This window comes from Schistocerca americana, chromosome 4 (assembly GCF_021461395.2).
Source record: "Schistocerca americana isolate TAMUIC-IGC-003095 chromosome 4, iqSchAmer2.1, whole genome shotgun sequence".
Taxonomy (NCBI): Eukaryota; Metazoa; Arthropoda; class Insecta; order Orthoptera; family Acrididae; genus Schistocerca; species Schistocerca americana.
Window position 1 is genome coordinate 765,041,949 of NC_060122.1, and position 23,144 is coordinate 765,065,092.

The 23,144-nt window shown below is 40.0% G+C and overlaps 1 protein-coding gene across 5 annotated transcripts in view; it reads left to right on the plus strand.

Annotated features, from left to right (window-relative positions):
- The window catches only part of LOC124613896 (inositol polyphosphate-4-phosphatase type I A), a 261,219-nt gene that overhangs the window by 60,170 nt on the left and 177,905 nt on the right, over nucleotides 1-23,144 (plus strand). The gene's annotated exons all lie outside the window — the stretch shown is intronic.

Below are 23,144 nucleotides of genomic sequence, written 5' to 3' on the forward strand. Positions count from 1 at the left end.
AAGAATGTAACACTGGAATTTGCTTAATTTTTTATCTCTTCCAGGAGCTCCTCGACAGAATAGAAGGAGTGAGCCATGAGGAAACTCTTCAGTTTAGACTTAAAAGTGTTTGGGCTACTGCTAAGATTTTTGAGTTCTTGTGGTAGCTTATTGAAAATGGATGCAGCAGAATACTGCACTCCTTTCTGCACAAGAGTCAAGGAAGTGCATTCCACATGCAGATTTGATTTCTGCCTAGTATTAACTGAGTGAAAGCTGCTAACTCTTGGGAATAAGCTAATATTGCTAACAACAAACGACATTAAAGAAAATACATACTGTGAGGGCAATGTCAAAATTCCCAGACTATTGAATAGGGGTCGACAAGAGGTTTTCGAACTTACACCATACATAGCTCGAACAGCCCGTTTTTGAGCCAAAAATACCCTTTTTGAATCAGAAGAATTACCCCAAAAAATAATACCATATGACATAAGCGTATGAAAATATGCGAAGTATACTACTTTTCGTGTTGAAATGTCACTTATTTCAGATACTGTTCTAATGGTAAATAAAGCGGCATTTAGTTTCTGAACAAGATCCTGAACATGGGCTTTCCACAACAGCTTACTATCTATCCGTACGCCTAGGAACTTGAACTGTTCCGTGTCGCTTATAACATGCCCATTCTGTCTGATTAAAATGTCAGTTCTTGTTGAATTGTGGGTTAGAAACTGTAAAAACTGAGTCTTACTGTGATTTAGCATCAAATTATTTTCCACAAGCCACGAACTTACTTCATGAACTACATTATTTGATAATGTTTCAATATTACACACAAGATCCTTCACTACCAAGGTGGTGTCATCAGCAAACAGAAATATTTTTGAATCACCTGTAATACTAGAAGGCATATCATTTACATAAATAAGGAACAGCAGTGGCCCCAGCACAGACCCTTGGGGAACGCCCCATTTAACAGTGCCCCATTGGGACTGAACATCATTACCACTCTCAATATTGCGGAGGATTACCTTCTGCTTTCTGTTCTTAAAGTAGGAGGCGAACCAATTGTAAGCTACTCCCCTTACTCCATAATGTTCCAACTTCTGCAGTAATATTTTGTGGTCAACACAGTCAAAAGCCTTCGTTAAATCAAAGAAAACACCTAACGTTCTCAACCTTTTATTTAATCCGTCCAAAACCTCACAGAGAAAAGAGAATATAGCATTTTCAGTTGTTAAGCCATTTCTAAAACCAAACTGTACATTTGACAGCAAATTATGTGAATTTAAATGCTGCAGTAACCTTGTATATACAAGCCTCTCGATAACTTTAGCAAACACCGATGGCATAGAAATAGGTCTATAATTGTCAACATTATCCCTGTCTCCCTTTTTATAAAGTGGCTTCACTACCGAGTACTTTAATCGGTCAGGAAACCGACCACTGCTAAAGGAAAAGTTACAGATATGGCTAAGTACTGAGCTAATATACGTGGAACAATACTTCAGTATTCTGCTAGATACCCCGTCATATCCATGAGAGTTCTTGGTCTTTAGTGATTTAATTATTAACTCAATCTCCCTCTTGTCAGTATCATGGAGGAGCATTTCAGGTAACAGTCTCGGAACACTTTTTTCTAAGAGCGCTATATGATTCCCTGTTGGGACTAGGTTTCTATTTAGTTCACCTGCTATATTCAGAAAGTGATTATTAAATACTGTACATATATGCGACTTATCAGCAACACGGACATCCCCACTACGCACTGATTCTATATCCTCGACCTGTCTCTGCAGACCAGCCACTTCCTTTACGACTGACCATATGGTTTTAATTTTATCCTGAGACTTAGCTATTCTATCTGCATACCACATACTTTTTGATTACTAATCTCAGATGCTCCCCCTAGACCACAGGTGCTATGGAAAACAGTCCTCCTTAAAACAAGAAAACTGTTTTCCTGTTGTGCTCTGTACATTGGCATTATCCCCATATACAATGCTGACGTTTCTGGCCACCTCCGTTGATGATGTTATCTCTCTATTAAACTCAAAACGGAAGAATATGTCGGAAGTGTTTTGTTTTCCCAATGTGGTACTCCATTTTCTAGCATCCATAGCTTAACTATCTATCTCCAAATGACAAACTGACAATATATAAACTCAAATAGCAATGGTGAAGTATAAATAATAAATGACAGTCGATAAATAAACCCATAGCAAGTGGAATACCAAATGCAAAACAAAAACTCATCGAACTTATGCACTAATCCAGTAAGAATATTCTGGGCCATGCATTGATGTTGTACACTGCTAGTTGCACTTGTAGTACTGTGTATTGCATGTTGATTCACTGCCATTTTAATAGTAAGCCAATAGCAATATTTTTTATAAAAAAATCTGGAATGGAATGTAACAATATTATGCAAAGGAAAGTTGCCACTCACCATATAGCAGAGAGGCTCGTGGCAGATAGGCACAACAAAAAGACTGTCACAAATAAAGCTTTCGGCCCGTAAGGCCTTCATCAAAAATAGACAACAGACACATGCACACACACTCGTGCAAATGCAACTCACACACACATGACCGCAGTCTCAGACAACTGTAGCTAATGTGGTCATGTGTATGTGAGAGTTGCATTTGCACGAGTGCGTGTGCATATGTCTGCCGACTATTTTTGACGAAGGCCTTATGGGCTGAAAGCTTTATTCGTGACTGTTTTTGTTGTGCCTGTCAAGACTCAGCATCTCCGCTATGTGGTGAGTGGCAACTTTTCCTTCTTTTCATAATATTGAAAAGGATGGATTGCTACTCACCATGTAGCAGAGATTCTGAGTTGCAGATAGGCACAACAAAAAGACTGTTGGAAAGTAAACTTTTGTTCAGCAATGCCTTCATCAGAAATAAACACACACACACACACACACACACACACACACACACACAAGTATGTCCTAATTTGAGTCTCAGTCTGGCACACTGTTTTAATCTGCTAACAAGTTTCATATCAGCTCTGCAGCTCCACTGCAGAGTGAAAATTTCATTCTGGAAACTTCCTCTAGGCTGCGGCTAAGCCGTATCTCCACAGTATCCTCTCTTACAAGAAGTACTAGTTTTGCATGGTTTGCAGGAGAGCGTCTGGGAAGTTTGGAAGGCAGGAGACAAGGTGCTGACAGAGCTGAAGCTGGGAAGGCAGGTTGTGAGTTGTGCTTGTGTAGCTCAGTCGGTAGAGCACTTTCCTGCGAAAGGCAAAGGTCCCGAATTTTTTAATCTGCCAGGGAGCTTCAATTTTATGTACAATCTCAATACTTTCAAGAGTATCTCCCATATGGGATTAGTTTTTAAATTTCTTACCCTGAAGATCTATTTCTGCTTTGTGTTTCTGTTATTGTACATTGTTGCCATTTGCTGAACAGTAAGAACTGTGTTTGTCTGTATCTTTCACTGGACTGCAGCTATACCTCTAAGCAGTAGAGCTTCAGATACTGCTAGACTGATGAATGGTATGGAGAGAGAATGTGCCCAGAAAGACAGTGACTCCAGCTTTAATCATGTAATAAGCTTGCTGATTGAAATATTGGTCACCCCCTTAGAAGAGCACATTGGTTGTTTCGGAGCATTGTAGATGCTGTAGGAATGCTACTAGGCAGTCATATGACTGCCTACCATTGATGTAAGTCAAGAATACTACACACACACACACACACACACACACACACACACACACACACACACACACACACACTCTAATCAATCCCTTGTCAAAGACAATCACTTTCAAACCAAACACAAATTGGCGTTGTTAGTGAATACAGGCCCATCTCAACCAGTTTCAGACTGAGTTTCACAAAATGATCTGCATGCTATAGCATTAGGAATCGGGTAACAAATGAAAGGTTATTATTCGATGAAGCAAATTATGATTTATGTCTTTAGTGGGACAAATAACCCAGAAACTGGGCAACAGCTGACTAGAGGAGTGTATTGTAGTTTGTCAAGACACAGTTTTACCATTTTTCAAAGAGGGCAAGATGTTGAGTGCATTTAGAGCCCAATCAGGTGTTTACCCACAGTGTGTGAAATGTAAGGTTCAGTCTGGAGGCAGCTCTGTGATATTTCGGGGGTGTTTTCTAAACAGTGAATGGTGCCCACTCATTGAAATTGCCATGAACGTGAACCAGGAAGTCTATTTCAACAATCTTGGTGGCCAGATATAGCTCTTACTTCATGATGAGTATGCTGATGAATTCTCCTGCGCAGCAGCCCTGTTCCATAGAAGATCTCTGATATTATTTTGAACACTGAGTGAAACGCAGCAGTCAACATCATTGCAGTTTGGTAGCTCTACGAGATCTCATAAACAATGAGTGGCTTCAGCTGGTTCTCGTATACCTTAAGAAACTTGTGGACCCTCTTCTTCACTCACCTGGGGTCACTGTTAAGGTTAGAAGTGGTTTTATGTGGTATAAACATAATGTCTTCAGGTACTTAAGGTGTCTTCCAAGGAGGATTCTCCTGATGCGTCAATGCTCTCCACAGGTTTTGTACAAAAGTTAGTCGATGGCAGTCATTCCCATGATGATGAGTTCTTTCTTAGTAACTTTATATATCAGTTACACATTCATATTTTCAAATTTACATCAAAGTTATTTGTTTAGGTTATGCACCATTGTCATTGACTTTCTTCTCCTGACCTTGGTAAATGCAACTGACATGTAAAGTACATAGGTGTGAAATATTGTGTTGAATCTGCCTTATATATCTGCAGCTCCTTTCATAATGCATATTTTAGCCACGTGGCATACCCAATCGTGGGATTCTTTATTTAATGGAATAGGTCTCCTATCGTCTGTGATCAGCAAAATATCTGATCTAGCCAGATAGTGGCCAACATGAAAGGCATTCTGATGTCCTGTTTTTTCTTTCCTTGTTTAACTTCATCATGGTTTATCTTCCTTCTTAATACATTTTTGGTTTGCGTTTTGAAATTCTGTTTCTGCAGAATACTTCTCTCAAATTATGCAATTTGGTAGCCAGGTCATTTTTGTCATATATGGACTGGAATTTGATTTTGATTTGATTTGCACAGGGAGCCAAAACCAACAGTGGTCTTACCCCACTATTGCCCATACCAAAACTAAGTGTATTGTGTAGTTTTGCTCCCTGTGATTCTAGTAAAACCAAGCAATACCCTTGAAGAGTATTAGGAGGTCATTCACTGGTTCCTTATTAGACATTATTTCTTCAAGAATTCATATCCCGAATATTCGTTCTTTTCACTTTCAGTGCTTTACATTGGAAAATTAGATGTGTTCTGGTTTCATCCCCCTCCCCTCACCACATTGTTTACACATATGGGTTCCTTTCTGCATACGCATTGTGTGTACATGTTTCTTAAAGGAACCATTGTCAGTCATTAGTCCTACTATTAGTTAAATCTGTCTCCTATCCAAGATTACAGAACTTACAGAACTTCTCTTGAAACATGGCTTTGGCATCATTAACTTGCCATATTTTTTATTTTGGATCATAGTCTAATATTCTACATGCTGCCTCCTGATCCAGCTATGTAGTTTTGATTTCACCATCTCCATGTAACAGTTAGGACAGGTTCTGCTCCAGTGAATGGAGATTTCACTCCTGTCCTGGCCATCTTGTCAGCTTGTTCATTGTCATTAATTCACTGGTGACCGGTCATGGACACCAGGTTTACACTGTTGCTTTGCTCTAGTCTCACGGGGTCATTGTGGCATTCTGCTATGATCTCTGATCTCGTTGCAGGAGCTGATAGAGATTTCAGTGCTGCTTGGGTGTCTGAATAAATGTAGATGCTACAGTACTTGTAGCACCCATGCAAATTATCCTTTGTTCACTCTTTGATAGCAGGCACTTCTGCTGGGAATTCCATGGGCAACTTCCCAAGAGAGGTTGCTCTCTTTAGTTTACCGTAGGCTGTCTCCCATATGGCCCGGCCCCAGTGCTTTCCTATCTTTTCTATCTGTCAGTAAATCAGACTTTGTCTCCTGAATGGTATTGTGGTTTGTTTTCCCACTGCTTCCTTCTTCCAGCTGTCGCATTGGAAGGTTTATTGAAGCAGCTGGAAGTTATTTTGGGTCAGCCAGCAGTTCTCTGACCATTTCTATATTTACAATACTCAGTATATTGGTGTGAGATTCTGGATATTCTAAAAGTATCCAGTTACTTCCAGTTTTTAACCTGTATGTTCCTGCCACCATCTCCACTGTAAATCAAAGGTGTAATGGGCGCATGTCCAGCAAAGTCTCTGTCCCAGCAGTAGGTGTGCTGCTAATTCCACCTGTTGCAGTTGTTCCTTGCGAAGTTCCTTAGCAGCCACCTTCTGTTTTACTTTATTCCACCATACTGTTGGCCTGCAACTTATCAAAGCTCTTATTACAGTGGTATATATCCAGTACTTAGTCCTGGAGTTTAGACCCCAGTTTTTAACGCAGGCCCTTGTAGTTCTCATAAGAGTACCTTTTGCTTTGCCTTTTGTGAGGGATACATGAAAGTTTTGTTACTGATAGTTTTTTTGAGAAGCTTGTGATACCAGTTTTTGTGAGACTAGATCCAATTTCCTGCGCCAGTTTTGCATAATGTTCAGTGCACATTGTGCCACTGTTCTAACAGCACTAGCAAATTTGCTTAGTATTACTTTGAGTAAATTGTCTGTTTATCCTTGGCAAAAGTAGCCTCTAGAATTTTCCTCTTCAATGAGTCCAGTCACCACTAGTTTCACAGTTCTATGGACAAAACTGCTTTTTGCGAGACATCCTCTGGTGGTGTTGATCACCATTTTCCTATTCATCGTGGTGGCTTCTACCTTTCTTCTATACAACATGGTATTAATCCACCTGCGTGTGGTTGTCTCAGTGCTGTGCCCTTCTGCAGCTCTAACCATGCATTTGAAAGTTGTATTGCTAAAAGCCCCTGCAATATCTAGGAAGACACAGAGAGCAATTTCCTGAAAATGTAAAGATTTTTCTCCACAAGTTGGTGCGACACTGGTTCATGTGATTTGCTTGGTCGATATACATATTGCTTTACATGTAGAGGAAACTCAGTTAAATTCTTTTCCCTAGTGTGCATTTAACCGGTTTTGTAATTTCTTTAGATGAAAGGTGGACAGACTAATCAGTCTCATATCCTTAGCCTTGATATGCTTACCGGTAGTTCTCCCTGGATTTGGACAGAAAACAATCCTCACTGTTCTCCAAGCATTAAGAATGATTTCTGGTGCTAATCTGACCATAAACAAGCTACACAGGAATCTAATCAATCCATCTCCTGCTTTTTGCAGTTGAGCTGGAAAGGGTCCATCTGGGCTTGGTGACTTGAATGGTTGAAACATTCCCACCGCTCACTGGAATTATTATTATTATTTTTTTTTTAAGTTAACAGATTCTGTAACAGATTCCCATTTCTCCCTTTAATTACTTGTAAACCAGTGTCTATCAGGGACTGACTCTTGGACTCTGTTATCTGCCAGAGTACATTAAAGGAAGTGAGTCTTTAGGAGCACATCTAGCATCTCAATCGCTCTCCTTGTATACTTACCGTACTTCTTCCTTTGAGTACCACTTCAATTAGTTGGGATTGCAGAAAGAACTTCACTTTGTCTGCCATTCCCTCAAGATCTACCAGATTTCATATCGAAGTTCTGATTCATGTAAGTGTGAGTTCTTTCCTATATGAATCCCAGTCTGTTTACCTAAGACTCCAATTTCAAACTCAGACTTAATATACACGTGGTCTGGTAAGGATAGTGCCAACGCAGTGTGCTGTTGTTCGACACAACTATCAATTAGAATGGACCCAAAAGTTATGTAATTTTTCCCTTCTGTTCTTGAAAAATAGGTGTTCTATCCATATTCAAAATTTCCAAGTTACTTTCAAGGTTGTGGGTATTGGCATGACAGTCAACTAACAGTTGTACAGTCAGCTGTTAGCAGGTGTCTACCAGTGTCCATTCTTGTAAGGAAGGTAAGCTGAGGCCAATACAGATTCTTCCTCACGCTGTTTCATCCTGATTGTCACCAAGTCCCTGTAACAAATGTCCACAGTCAGCAGGAATGAAATTCCGTTGTTGACACAAATGCAAGTTTCTGTAGTTCTTTAGATTTCTAGCGCAAATCAATTTGCCTCAGTTCCTCCAAGGCCTGAAACGCACCCTTCATACAGGTAGGGCTCCTGGATTAGTGCCTCGTCCACCTCCTGTCTTACTGGAAGACAACTTGAAATGGCAATTGCCTGCTTACTTTGTTGTAGGTTTATCTGGAACACTAGACGTTTCTAAAATACCAACACGGTCATTTCTGATGTGTATGATTATCCTGATAGTAATCTGCGAGAACCCTAAGTACAATTGTAGACCCCGTTCTTGCATTGCTCTCAGGGATTTTTCACTGACTTCCACTGCAAGGGTTTGGCCATCAGATGCAGTCTCTTGGTTGATTATCTTAAAGTTCTCTGTCAAGACCTTCTGGTTCTGCATCTGTACTTTCTTGAGCAGAATCATTGGAGGAGTATCTTTAATAGGTTTCAATGTGTTGCTGTTGTCTGCAGTTTTAAGACTAATTTGATGCAGCCCTCCGAGCAACTCTATTCTGTGCAAGCCTCTTCATCTTGGAATAACTACTGCAACCTACATCCTTTAGAATCTGTTTACTGTATTCATCTCTCAGTTCCCTCAGTCTAAACTGGTGATCCCTTGATGTCTCAGAATGTGTCCTATTAACCAAACCCTTCTTTTAATCAAGTTATATACAAATTTCTTTTCTCCCCAATTCTATTCAATACCTCCTCTTTAGTTATACAATCTACTGATTTAATCTTCAGCATACTTCTGTAGCACTACATTTATCTTCTTGTGTAAACTGTTTATTGTTGGCCACTGATAACCTCGCCGTTGAGTGCCAATACGATCCATATGTGTCAACACTCCAGACAAATACCTCCAGAAAAGACTTCTAACACCTAAATATATATTTGATGTTAACAGAATTTCTGCTATTCAGAAATGCTTTTTCTTGCCATTAGCAGTCTACATTCTATATCCTCTCTACTTTGTCCAAATAACAAAAGTCATCCATTACTTTGTGTCTCATTCCTAAACTAATTCCTGCAGCACTGCCTGCTTTAATTCACCTGCATTCCATTACCCTTGCTTATATCCTTTCCAGTTTCAGTGGCCAAATTGATATCTTTGCAGTCGTGAAGAGCAGGGCTGTTGTCTTGACCAGCAACTTTGCCTCGTTCCAGTGAGCTATCTGGGACACCATTTTCCTAAGCCAGTTCTCTCTTCCCATTCCATCACAGGCAAAGATAAGAGCACCTTTGTCCAGACCAACCCTCCTGAATTTGGGCCTGGACTTGAGTCCTCCCCAGTCTTCTCAAAGAAAAGAGTGAACTCCACCTTCTGTGAGGTTGTGTTGACCACTGGATATCCATGTTGGCTAAGCTACATTCTGAAAACTGATATGATACTACAATAAGTCTGGTTTCCCATTTCTTGCCTTGCCTTTTTCTGGATCCGATTACTGTGAGAAGTATGAGTATTAGACTCCTTCCTTGTCCCCTTGTTCTCTGTCTTAGAGGTAGGAGGGGTCTGTTTATCCCCTTTACTTTGGGAAAGTTGGTTTTTTGGAGGTCTTAGATTCAAGTTCTCCCTCTGTTTATGTTAGGAAGTCCCTCTGTTTGTGTTTAGGAATTCCCTCCATTTAGAATTTAGGGAGCCATTCTTTACCTTTCTTTTCTTTTTGTTCTTTGAGAAGTTTTTTTTTTCTTCTAAACCACAGAAAAATATTTAATCATGACCTGGTCCAACTTCTCAGTGACAATTTCTACTTCTTGAACTGGTCTGTCATCCAATCCAGTTATGGAAATAGCTTCCATCGGTTCCAACCCCAATTTTTGGGTGTTTGAGGTTTAATCATGTCCCTCAGTTTTTGTTTTATTTTGTTCTGTGCTTTCCATTTTGGTCACATGAGAGTTGGGGATTTATTTGGTTGACACCACAGTCCACCAAGCAGCACAAGACTTATTACTCAGGGAGGTTGCCCGATATCCCTAAGGTTTCATTAATGACATCATCCCTTGTACCACACACTTCTTGGCGTGGATCGCATTCACACCTTGGGCTGGGTACCTGGGGGAACTGGAGGAGGACTATGGAAGTTGATATGCAAGAGATGGGGCATTGTAGGGCACTTCTCATGTGATTTGTCTGCTGAGACCAGTCTGACATGGGAGACCTCACCAGCAGTTGCAGTAAAGCTGGCATAGCCTTCAGCTTCTTGTGAACACCTAAGCCCCTTCACCTGCATGGTCAGTGCTACAACAAGGCGGTATCCACAAGAGAGGATGGTCTAGAATATTCACTAGTAGTGTGGTGAAGGGAATCTTGAATGCATTTAAAAGTAGATGTTTGTTTGATGTCCTACATGATGCACCAACTGGTGATGTTCTGTTGTTCACTGTGTGCAGTTAATCCACCAGATTTATCAATAATATGTCCCTCCGTTAATACATCTAGCAGGATTACAATATTCCCCCCCCACCTTTAATGACCACACAGTGCTGAAAAAACATCTGCCTGATGCAGTGGGAGGATTGCCTGGCAGCAGCAAGCTAGTACCAAATGAAGTCCAAGCTGGTAGCTGGTACTTCAGGGGCATTGATGCTCTGGCCCATGACTGGAGGTGAACTAACAGGGTGGCTACTGAGGTTAAGTGCCAGAAGCACTGGTGACTCCACCAGTGGAATGTGGTTGAGCTCTATGAGAGCCTCCAGTGTTAGGCACAGAGGAGATGGAGAAACCAGATGGAAATACGCTAGAGGTCACAGTGCAGAGTAGCCTCTACTGCAGTAGCTTTTTGGATGGTACCGAGCGAGGTGGCGCAGTGGTTAGCACACTGGACTCGCATTCGGGAGGATGACGGTTCAATCCCGTCTCTGGCCATCCTGATTTAGGTTTTCCGTGATTTCCCTAAATCGCTGCAGGCAAATGCCGGGATGGTTCCTTTGAAAGGGCACGGCCGATTTCCTTCTCCATCCTTCCCTCACCCGAGCTTGCGCTCCATCTCTAATGACCTCGTTGTCGACGGGACATTAAACACTAATCTCCTCCTCCTCCTCTTGGATGGTGAGTTTGTCTAGCCTGGATGCTGCAACCAAAGCTGATTCCAATGCTTGTGGAGCAACGACCACACGCCCACAACCAGAACTAGTTGATGACCTTGTTGTTCCAAAATTGTCCCCCAAATCCAATCCAGAGTCTGCTCAGAGATACATGTCCAGACAAGAGGGCACACATCCAGCAAACTCTGCGTGCAGATGGCACCATGGTTGAGTGGATTCTAGCGATTGGGGATAAGACTTTTGGAGATGCTGGTTGGTGTATCTGACAGGCCAACCAATCATCCAACATCTGTGTGATGTCATAGTCCATTCGTGGCCAGTACACATAATGGTGAAAGAGCTGTTGCATGTGGGAGGCTCCTAGACTGATGGTCTGATGGTCGAGCTGGAGCACCCAATTCGGCAGTCTTGAACATCAGAAGCACAGTGCCTTGGTGAACCTGTGGAGGCCTGGGGATGCTAAGGCTGCATGATGCCTGGCCATCCTCTTCGTATATGTTGGAAAACGCCCTACATTACAGGATGCTGCCATGATGCCACTGTGACATTGCTAGAATTTATTGGATAGTTTTCCAAAGGCTTTTTGATGTGGGAAGCAACCTGAAAACATTCAGTTTCCTGTCTCTCAGATTCCAAGTCTTGACTCATAGGAATTCTGGAGAAGACATATGCTTCATGATGTTGATAAGGCAATAATTCGTGAAGTACTGGCCGTTGGATAAGTGTAAAGCTCAGCAATGAAGAGTGTGAGATGTTTATTTTGGTGGTCTAACTTTGGGCTCAGACAGAAACATTAAAGGCTAGTCGTTGGGTAACCAAATGAAACATATTTCTGTAAATCTATGTACTCAGAAAATGATAGCCAGCTATTCCTCTCTATTTACAAATAATGACCTTGGTCCTGATTTAAGGTAAGGAAATGAACACTATATGCTTTTCGCAGCTGTCAGGAAGTTTATGGAAAACGGCAGTTCCGATGCCACGAGGGAAGCCATCAGTTGCCAAAACTGGTGTAACCTAGGCTGATGATACATAGTCAAATGGACTGCCTGCAGGCGAGTTTTCAGAGTTTGAAATGCTTGCTGTTAAGCTGTAGACCATTGGAAGCCAACATCATTGTGACGTAGTTGATTCTAAAGGTAGACAGTAGAAGTTGCCTGAGGTATAAAATGATCTCAATAGGTAATCTTATCAAGAAGCATGTGGAAGTCCTTTGGGAACTGTCATGTTTTCGATCTCCTTGATGTAGTCCCATGTGGGCTGTAACCCAGCTTTATGAAAGATGTTTCCTAGGTAAATTAGTTGAGATTAAAAAAAAAATGAACATTTTAAAAAATTGTACCCGAGATGCTATCCAGACAGTGTGTTTTATCAACTGCTCTAAAACCCTACAAAATATAGCAGTTGCACATGCAGTGCCAAACGGCAACTTATTATACTCGTAAAGACCAAAAGGAGTATTCAGGCCCAAGATTTTTCTCAACTCTTCCACCAATAGAAGCTAGAAATAAGTCTTCCTCAGTTCAGTTTTTGAAAGAACATGTCACCAGTTAATATGAAAAGGATCTGTTGGACCAGGGTAGTGATAGGAATCACCTACTGCTTGGACATTGACAGTTAAGTTTTACGTCACCACACAGAGCTAAAGTGCTCCCAGGCCACTAAGGAAGAGACCCAGTGACAAAAGGGAACAAAGTGAAAGCACCTGTTATTGTTCCATACCTGTATAATTCCAGTTTCACTAAGGACCAATGGAATCTGGCTGGATTTAAAAAACGTGGCACTGTGGAAAGTTTTAAAACAGTGTGTGCGAGGAAAGTTCAAGGCTGGACTTAGACCAGTATGAAATAATTGGGTAAAATGGAAACCTAAGATGTCTTAAGTTTTTCACACGGCATTGAAGGCAGGGTAGTATTAACAGTATGCTGAATAGAAAAACCAAAAGCCAAATTGGTGTCAATTCCAAAAATATTTTCTGCAGACAAATTGACTAACATAAGGAAAGACAGTGTCCTGTTAACTTGGTTCTACTTCACAAAGAGCTTTGCTTGGCCTTACAGTGGATTTTTATGATGCCCATAAGCCTAAAATTTGGGGTACACCTTGTTCAAAAGTGGATGAACTGTTCTAAATTACGCTGATATCTCTCTCTCTCTCTCTCTCTCTCTCTCTCTCTCTCTCTTTTACACACACACACACACACACACACACACACACACACACACACGTGTCAAATAAGAATATAACATACATTCCTGATTTCTGCATATATAGTATTTTCCGAGAAGCCACTGCACAAGCACTATCCGCATTGTTGTTGATCTGCGTCATAGAAAAATCCAGCTGGCTGTGTGTTGCACTCTGATATTCTTCCACTGTGTCCCCTCTTAAAACACTGTCAGCACTTGGCATCATAATGACGGCAATCCCACTGCAGATATAATGTGAAACTAGTCAAAAAAACTTGGCAGTAACCGAAAAAAAAAAATTGGGTTGGGCACCTATGGACCACATGAGGTGGAGCAGAATGGAGCTAGCGGGCCCTCACTGAATGGGTCACATTTACCGTCTTAGGCTCAGAAGAAAAGTCCTGTTGCACTTTGTTGATCCTTCTCAGGGCCATCATGGACAATTGGAAAATGTTTGATGGGCAGCTTGAGAAATTTCAAAAATCTGACAGGCAAAAGGTCTTTGTTCATAGATTTGTAGTAGTGGCAAGAGGAATTGTAATGTCCGTAGTTAAACTTCCTGCAAACAATAAACACAGGAACACATAAATTTGTGCTTCCTACTCAAAACTTGAAGATATGTGATCTGTGAAGCACAGCTGCGCGTGTCTGATTTACAGTGTAGCAAAATTTTTAGTTTAGCGGCAACCACAAGCATTTGAGTACAAAACCTTTGTGTTAGCAAAGCATAAATCTCCGAAAGAAGTAACACTGAAGTTTACAACATTGGGATCAATTTCTGCTCAGGTTAATACGACTGGGGGTTGGCAAATAGCAAAAGAGCCCACTGCCATTGTGGGCACTGAATGTCGTTTGATTGGAAATGTAGTGCTAACTCTGTGTGGTAAAAATCTCAGCCGTCTTGTGTGTTAATACATGACTGGAAAGCCCAAATAGCTGGTAATGGTTGTGATTGCTGGTGAACCAAACTGGTCAGACATTTAACCAACTCATTGTATTGATTAACCTGCTGTTACCAAAGTAAAAAAATATCACAACCATGTTAGCTGTGCTCTCAGATTTCATTGGAAATTCCTTTTCATCAGTTTTGTTGTCCCCAGTTTAACTCACAAAAGCCATTTATTAAACACTTTGTGGCATATACTGAAGCAAAATAAATGACACATAGTTCATCTCAATTTTTCTGGACCACAAATGAAGAAAATTGGTAGTTAACACAACTTGAGTTATAGTGATGGAAACTATTCATAGGTGAGACTAATAGCAATCGCTTGGTCCAGTGATAACACAAACCGCTGAAGTTCAACTTAACCCTTTGACTGCAGCTGACTGCTACAGCAGTCGGAGTGCGCCGTGCCCTGGGTGCGGCTGACTACCACAGCAGGTCAGCGCTGCTGTGCCCCAGGTGCTGCCGACTGCTGTAGAAGTTCCGAGATGTTCGCTCGCGTATTGTTTAGCTTCACTTGAATAAGACGTCTGTTTGTTTGCAGCGCTACTAGCGGACTCTCGCCACATCTTATTGTTTGCTCTAACCGCAACAGATGGTGTTTCAGTATGCGGAAAACGACTACATTTGAAGTTGATGTCAGCACTTTTGGCAGGCCCTCACAGCTCTTGTACGAATGATTTGCTTTAGACACAACAGATAATGCTACTGAGATTTTTGGTGAACTGTAGTTTTGTGCCTTTCTGTGAGACTCTATTCTTGGTTCAAACATCAGTTGCCTATTATTCGCTTGTGTTTGTGTAGTGAAGTTATGGAATTTGATGGAATGTAAAAAGCTCCCCACCTTCGAAGAGATAATACAGATGTTGATGGAGATGGAGAGTGACTCTGAAGAATCGCTGTGCTCACTAATAGACGGAGGTTCAGATGAAGAAGATTCTCTTACAAATAGTTTACAATCTACAGATGTTTTTGATTTTCATTCATCTCCATGTGTAATTACTAGTGCAAAGCCTATGACATCGAGAGGAAGTCCACTACAGGTACTTCAATTCAGTGCTCATCATCTTCAAATAAAGACGCAAAGCGACCCACAAGGATGACAGAAAACAAAGGGAGTTGTGAAAACATAAATCCAAAGAAGCACAGTGAAAGTGAGAGCTGCCTCTCTTTCTTTAGACTTTTTGTAAATACAGGCATTGTTGAAATGATTTGCCAGGAAACAAATAAGTATTATATGTATTGATCAGCCAGTTGCAAACCAAAGACAAATTCTAGAATAAAAAAAGTGGAGTGACACAGACGTGTCAGAAATGTATGTTTTTACAGTGTCTTCCTTTCTGATGGCTGGAGTGAAAAAGGTAAAACTGAGTTAATATTGGTCTACAGATCCTTTGCTGTTGAATTTACTGCAACACTTTGTCCCTAAATGGGGATTACTTGTCAAAAATTCAGCCTATTATAGAACATTTTCGGAAAATATTCAAGGAAACTTTCTATCCTTATGAGAAACTCTCTATAGACAAATCTCTGATGCTGTTCAAAGGACGTCTGAAAGTAAAGCAATATATTCCAGCAAAGAGAAGTAGGTTTGGAATTAAAATTCTCGTAATTCGTGATTGCGAGACAAATTATGTACTGGATTTTATCGTTTATGTTGGCACACAGACAGACAGTGATAATCATGGTATGGGAGGGTCTAGAAATACAGTAGCCAAATTACTCCAACCTTACCTGGAGAAAGGACATACACTGTTTGTCGGCAATTGGTATACCAACCCAGATCTGTTGTTGGTTGTATGATAGAGCTCCAAACTCATGTGGTACAGTTAGGCGAACACGGAAGGAAATGCGAGTAATGGAGGAGAAACGGAAGAAAGGAGAAATAACTTTCCAGTCTTCAGAATCAGGAAAGCTAATCGCCCTGAAGTGGCATAACAAGAAGGAAGTCTGGAAGCTATCAATGTACCACAAAGGTGAAATGCATCCAACTTCAGAAAGAGATCGGAAGAGTGATGATCCGAAAATGAAACCATGTGTGGTAATAGATTACAATAAGTCAATGGGACTAGTCAACTGAAGCGACATGCTAATAAAAACAGTGGAAAATATGCGGAAGTCATCTAAGTGGTACAGGAAATTGTTTTTCCATGTTTTGGACCTGGCAGTGTTCACTGCCTTTTGCTTATACCGGAAAGTGAAGTACTAAAAGTTTCATCTCAGTGTAATTAGAGAAAGTTTTGCAACTTTTTACGTAGATCGCAAGAGAGCAGGTGATGCTAAATGTCAAGAGTACCCTACAAGACTAAACGTGTCGACACATTTATCAGATCAGTGGGAAAAGTAAAAGACATGCATGGTCTGTGCTCGAAATGGTGTTGGGAAACAGACTAAGTTGTGCTGTAAGAAATGCAATGCAACTCTTTGTGCTTATCAGTGCTTCAAAACTTTTCACAAACAAATTAGCAATAAAAAACTGTTAAACCTAGTTTTGAGAGAATGTAGAAGTGTATCACCATTGCAAACATCTTTATTTTTATATACATTAAGAGGTGCGTTCAAGTTCTAAGGCATCCGATTTTTTTTCTCCGGACTGGAAAGAGATAGAAACATGTAGAAACATGTGGATTGTTTTAAAATGAGGCCGTGTTCATTGTCAATACGTCCCAGAGATGGCAGCACCGTACGGCAGATGGAATTTTACCGCCAGCGGCGAGAATGCAGACCATTTTAAATACTTAAAATGGCAACGTTTTCCTTAGTTGAACAGCGTGCAATCATTCGTTTTCTGAGTTTGCGTGGTGTGAAACCAATTGAAATTCATCGACAGTTGAAGGAGACATGTGGTGATGGAGTTATGGATGTGCTGAAAGTGCGTTCGTGGGTGCGACAGTTTAATGAAGGCAGAACATCGTGTGACAACAAACCGAAACAACCTCGGGCTCGCACAAGCTGGTCTGACGACATGATTGAGAAAGTGGAGAGAATTGTTTGGGGGGTCGCAGAATGACTGTTGAACAGATCGGCTCCAGAGTTGGCATTTCTGTGGGTTCTGTGCACACAATCCTGCATGACGACCTGAAAATGCGAACAGTGTCATCCAGGTGGGTGCCACAAATGCTGACGGATGACCACATGGCTGCCCGTGTGACATGTTGCCAAGCAATGTTGACGTGCAATGACAGCATGAATGGGACTTTTTTTTCGTCGGTTGTGACGATGGATGAGACACGGATGCCATTTTTCAATCCAGAAACAAAGCGCCAGTCAGCTCAATGGAAGCACACAGATTCACCGCCACCAAAAAAATTTCGGGTAACCGCCAGTGCTGAAAAAATGATGGTGTCCATGTTCTGGGACAGCGAGGGCGTAATCCTTATCCATTGCGTTCCAAAGGGCACTATGGTAACAGGTGCATCCTACGAAAATGTTTTGAAGAACAAATTCCTTCCTGCATTGCAACAAAAACGTCCGGGAAGGTCTGCGCGTGTGCTGTTTCACCAAGACAACGCACCCGCACATCGAGCTAACGTTACGCAACAGTTTCTTCGTGATAACAACTTTGAAGTGATTCCTCATGCTCCCTACTCACCTGACCTGGCTCCTAGTCACTGTTGGCTTTTTCCAACAATAAAAGACACTCTCCGTGGCCGCACATTCACCAGTCGTGCTGCTATTGCCTCAGTGATTTTCCAGTGGTCAAAACAGACACCTAAAGAAGCCTTCGCCGCTGCCATGGAATCATGGCGTCAGCGTTGTGAAAAATGTGTACATCTGCAGGGCGATTACGTCAAGAAGTAACGCCAGTTTCATCGATTTCTGGTGAGTAGTTAATTAGAAAAAAAATCGGAGGCCTTAGAACTTGAATGCACCTCGTATGATAAAAATGCACCACCCAAGAAAATGAAGTGTAAATATTGTAAATAAATATCTCCAATTCTTCCAAAGACCAGAAAAAAATAGAAGGCTGAAAATCAGCGAGTGTGTTGTAAGCTTTGCGCGTGGTGAGTGTGCCAGAAGCACAGCGCACGACGAGCGGCACAACAATGCAGCAAACGAGGTGTGAGCGCCAGTGTTGCACATAGCAGTCAAAGGGTTAATAGGGGTAGACAGAAGTTACTATATTCAGACCCCAAGCAGCCCCTGTTGTAATACTATCAATCCAAAGAGTAACTACCCTAGTGCTGAATCGTCATCAATACTTCAGTCAGCTGTGGAGAGGAATGTAATAGCTACCAAACAGAAGTGAGCATCAACCTGAGGCTGCTTCACATTAAATTGCTCGGTTGATGGGCCATCACCCTGTGGCCAGAGCTGCTGTCTTTTTCGTAGCTTGCAGTAATCCCACCGAGCGTGTGTGTAATGAGATTTATTGACAGTGTGGTGTCTCCCATTGATACATCTCATAGGATTACAAGATCCATGGGAGAGGTCATTACCAGTCTTATTCAAAAGGTAGTGCTGAGAGTAGGGTGCCAAATAGTTAGGTTTTTAAGACAAACTTCATCACGTGTAAACTGCATCTTTCTTATGCAATGTTATCAGGAATGTATTACAGGTTATCAGGTTAAAGGTGCCGAGGCACATTTAAAGAGCTGCTGAGTCAACGTCTCTAATCAAATTCTTGTAATCATGTACAATACCACCCTAAGCTTTGATTACTTTCTTTCTGTACATCTGTTAAGTGAGTCAATATAATGGTTGTGTGAAAGTAATACCCATATTGTAGTGAAAGTATATCAAGTCCTAGGGAACAATTTATACTGAGTGTTCAGCATCACTGTATTCCATACAAATATTCTTTAATATGTAATAATCTGCATGAAGAATTCACTTTTAACTATACTTATTAATCACAACTTTGCAGTGCTTCAAAACTAGGGATCCACCTCACTTTGTTACTATTCTTTGACACTCACAACTTTGACTTTTCATTCTTGCACATATTACTGATGTAGCAGTAAAGTATATCACCTTACCTTAATCACTTGGAACGTTGGTTGTTGTGCATATGGTACTTCTTGAATGTACTATCTGTATTACATTAGTGTATTAAAAAATGCTCTTTCCACTTCACAATGTTGTGTCTCAATGTTGACTGTGTTATATGCTCTCACAGAAGATAAAGAACCTTTTTATTGTTGTAGTATGACAACTTTCTGAGGTATGAAGTATTTGCCATTGAAAGTGAAGATTTATTTTTATATCCAGCAGCTACAAAAGATTCTGTATTATCCATGTCAAAGTAACATCATCATCTAAGTAAGTTAACACTTACTGAAGGAAACAACAAAACTGATGTACTCTTGGCCATAGCCACTCCCCAACTTCTAATTGTTCCAAAACAACTGTTCAGTCATGAAAGGCAAGCCCCATGTAAATCCCCTGCTATTTCTTTGAAATCACTGCTACCCACTGCTGACATAATGTAAGTAACTTTATTGGGCTTACTGAAATGGCCTGAAAAAAGCATCACTGAAAAATGTTGTGTCATTGTATTGTACTTCCCTTATTAGCGTCAATGAGAGGTTACATTATATTTTAGGAGAAACACATTAACCCTCACACCGTCTTCTTGTTCCTATCAGCACGTAACACCACTGTCGATATTAAATGTGTGAGGAGGAAGAAGTCATCAGTGTGCGCTCGTAATGCACGTGTGATAAGCATATTTTCTGAGAAAGTTATAGGTAAAGAACTTTTAAATCTCTCCATGTATAACAAGGTGGTGTTATTATTATAATGAATCCTGTTGACAAAAGAAAAGATTTTACTGCTATGAGAGTCCTACAATTATGGTTCTTTACCTTTTGCAGCATGGGCTGCACATACTGACCTTTCTGAGTGAGTCATATCTACTGTGCTAAAAAACTTCTAAAAACTTAACAAAGGAGTTGTGCCTGTGTCTGAGAATTATCCAATATGAGAGAGGAGATAATGTGGGAGATAATCACTTCCAACAACAGGAGTGTGTACTAAAATGAATACACCACACAAATTAACACTTTGAAGGACAGAGACACAAAAATAAGAATTTTCTTTCATAGTCCAGTGTACTAATTAAGTCTTTCCGCAGTAACTTTTTCTCTGAAGGCTGTACTGTCGGGTTATTGTAACCAGCACAGTACATTTTCATTTGTTCCAATAGTCATTTTCTCAGTTCATCTGCAGACTCTATAGACTTTGTGTCTGTCATTTCCACCAAAAATTTTTGCTTCCTAAAGAATATGTTAATTTCCTCTTTGCTTTCTGTATCTGCTATCTTGGGTTGAGCTACTTTGAGATATTTTTGGACTTTGTAGATATGTTGTCTTCCCATCTCCTTTCCAAGTTTCCTAATCACTGCTTGTTGTAAGATCCTGATTTTCAGCTGATGAAAGATGTGATATAATTACTACCTTTTTTTTTCCTTTGTACTAGTGACTGGGTCAACATTTCTGTAGACGCGTTCATTGGGGAAGTTTCTTCAAACGTCATCAAACTATTTTTTTTATTTATGTAAGTTGAGGAGTTGATCAGTTATTCTTCTTAAAAAAAAAAAAAAAATTTGGAACAGTTTTGAAAGTGTAAGTAGCTTTGGGAAAGTGAAAGTTTTGTAGAGTTGAATCTTAATATTTACTGACTGACAACCTTTCCTTGTTTTATGTTGACCGAATTAAAAATTGCCTGATGATTTCTCCCAAGTATTTAAATTGACAGAAGGAAAATGTAAAAAATTGCAACAAATTAAGCAGGCAAAAGGGAATAAAGTCATTCAAGAAATGAGACCTACAGAAAGTATAAAATTGCTAAGCAGGAATGGTTAGGTGACAAATGCGACACTGTAGGAACTGTAAAGTGGGGTGACTTTGAACATTTTAAATTCATTTTTGGAAATTCAATAGAAACTTCTGAAGATATTGACATGAAACTTTTTGGGAAGTTGCAAGAGGTGTTGCGGAATATTATAAAACAGATTATACATTTTTATCCCCCATGCATAGTTTATTTTATTTTATTTTTTAAAATTTTTCGCTGTTCAATTTCACACCATGGGTTGGGGTCACTTTGAATATGGAAACATTTGCCTATTCTGTGGGAGTCATGTCAATTACTGTTAAATGACATGACTATCATATGAAACAGCATAATATTTTGTATATAAATATAGTTTTGAAAGTAACTTATTTAGAAAAATTTGAGCATTTTTATGAGTTTTCTTTAATCACCTGAAACTGTTCATATGATTACGGTTAATGTTTCTAGTAATTGAAATGGGTACTGAGCTAGTTATGAAATAAGAAACTTAAAAACAATCTTTTCAAATCAGTCTGTATGACTTTAATAAAAGAAATGAAAAAAAAGTTATCACATTTTAAAGAATTGCATCTGTGAACACACTACAGCAAAGGAAGTTACCACAAAAGAATGTCCACTCTAACAGATGTCATAGACATCAAATTGAAGCTCAAAATGAAGCCTTCCCCTTCTATCTACCTTAGAACCAGGTAGAATCCTACAAATGTCGTCTTTCTTAATATCTGACACATTGGAAACATTAGGCCAGACAAAAAAACTCCATCTGATTCCATCTTGGAATGCCATTTCCTCATAAGTGTAATGTCATCATCAGTGATAATATGTCCAACACAAATTCACACTTTTCTTTGAAAAAAACTTCACTAAAACATGTTTTCCATGGAGCTGAGGTGTCAAAGAATAGGGAAGGTGCTGTTCAAAGTCACCCCTTGAAAGACAAGCCTTCATATCTTATTTTTTTATGTCACTAAAGAATAAATTTAACATTTTATGCTTTCCGTACACGTCCATTCAAGTGTAAACCTTGTCCATAAAAACTCGTTTCAAATTATAAACTCAAAAATGCTTCTAATAATAGGCAATTGTTTTTGCAGTTGTGAAGGAACTTACATTTCCAGAAAATTATTTCATTTTCTGGCATTGGTATACAATGTTATTTCATATCGACTGTCATATCATCTGAGAGTATCAGTTATTGGCAATATTTAACAACTCTGGCCTCAGTTCCATATTTACACACTAGAGTGCAGCATTTATTTTAAAAAAAGACGCTAAATTGCTGTTGTAAGTCGTCTCGCCGTTCAAAGTCACCCTGCTTTACGGTAACTGTATGAATGTCAAGAGCTCAGATGCCAAGCCAGCACTAAGCTAAGAAGTGAAAGCTTAAAGTTGGAAGAAGGGCAATAAAAGGGAAATGAACTTTTAAGTCAGTATTATAGAAAGGGAAACGAACGTAGATGAATATGTGGTATTTTGAGGGGAATTTGACAGAGCAGTCAAAGGCCTAACCCAAAATAAGGTCTCTTTAGTAGACAACATTCTCTCAGATCTATTGAGGTCATTGAGAAAGCCAGCTATGAAAGAACATCCAACTGGTGTGCAAGATATATGATACACAAAATACTTTCAAGCTTTGGGAATACAGTAATAATTGCAATGCAGAAAAGAGAAGTTTGTTAACATAGAACATAAATTTAAATATTAGGAAGTCTTTTCTGGAGGTATTTGTATGGAGTATTTCATTGCACTAAAGTCAAATGACAATCGACACTTTACGCAGAAGAGCATAGATTATTTTGAAATTTGGACCTACAGAAGTATGCCAAAGATCAGATGGGTATATCTTTTAACTAGGTTCTGAATCAAATATGAGAGAAAAAAAGTAATTTATGGCACAATTTGACTTAAGGAGGGATCAATTGATATGACATATACTGAAGCATCAAGAAGTATCAGTTTGGTAATGGAAGAAAGTGGGTGGGTGGGGGGTTAAATTGTAGAGGAAGATGAAGGCTTGAATATAATAAATAGATGCAGGCTGCAGTAGTTATTCGTAGATGAAGAGGC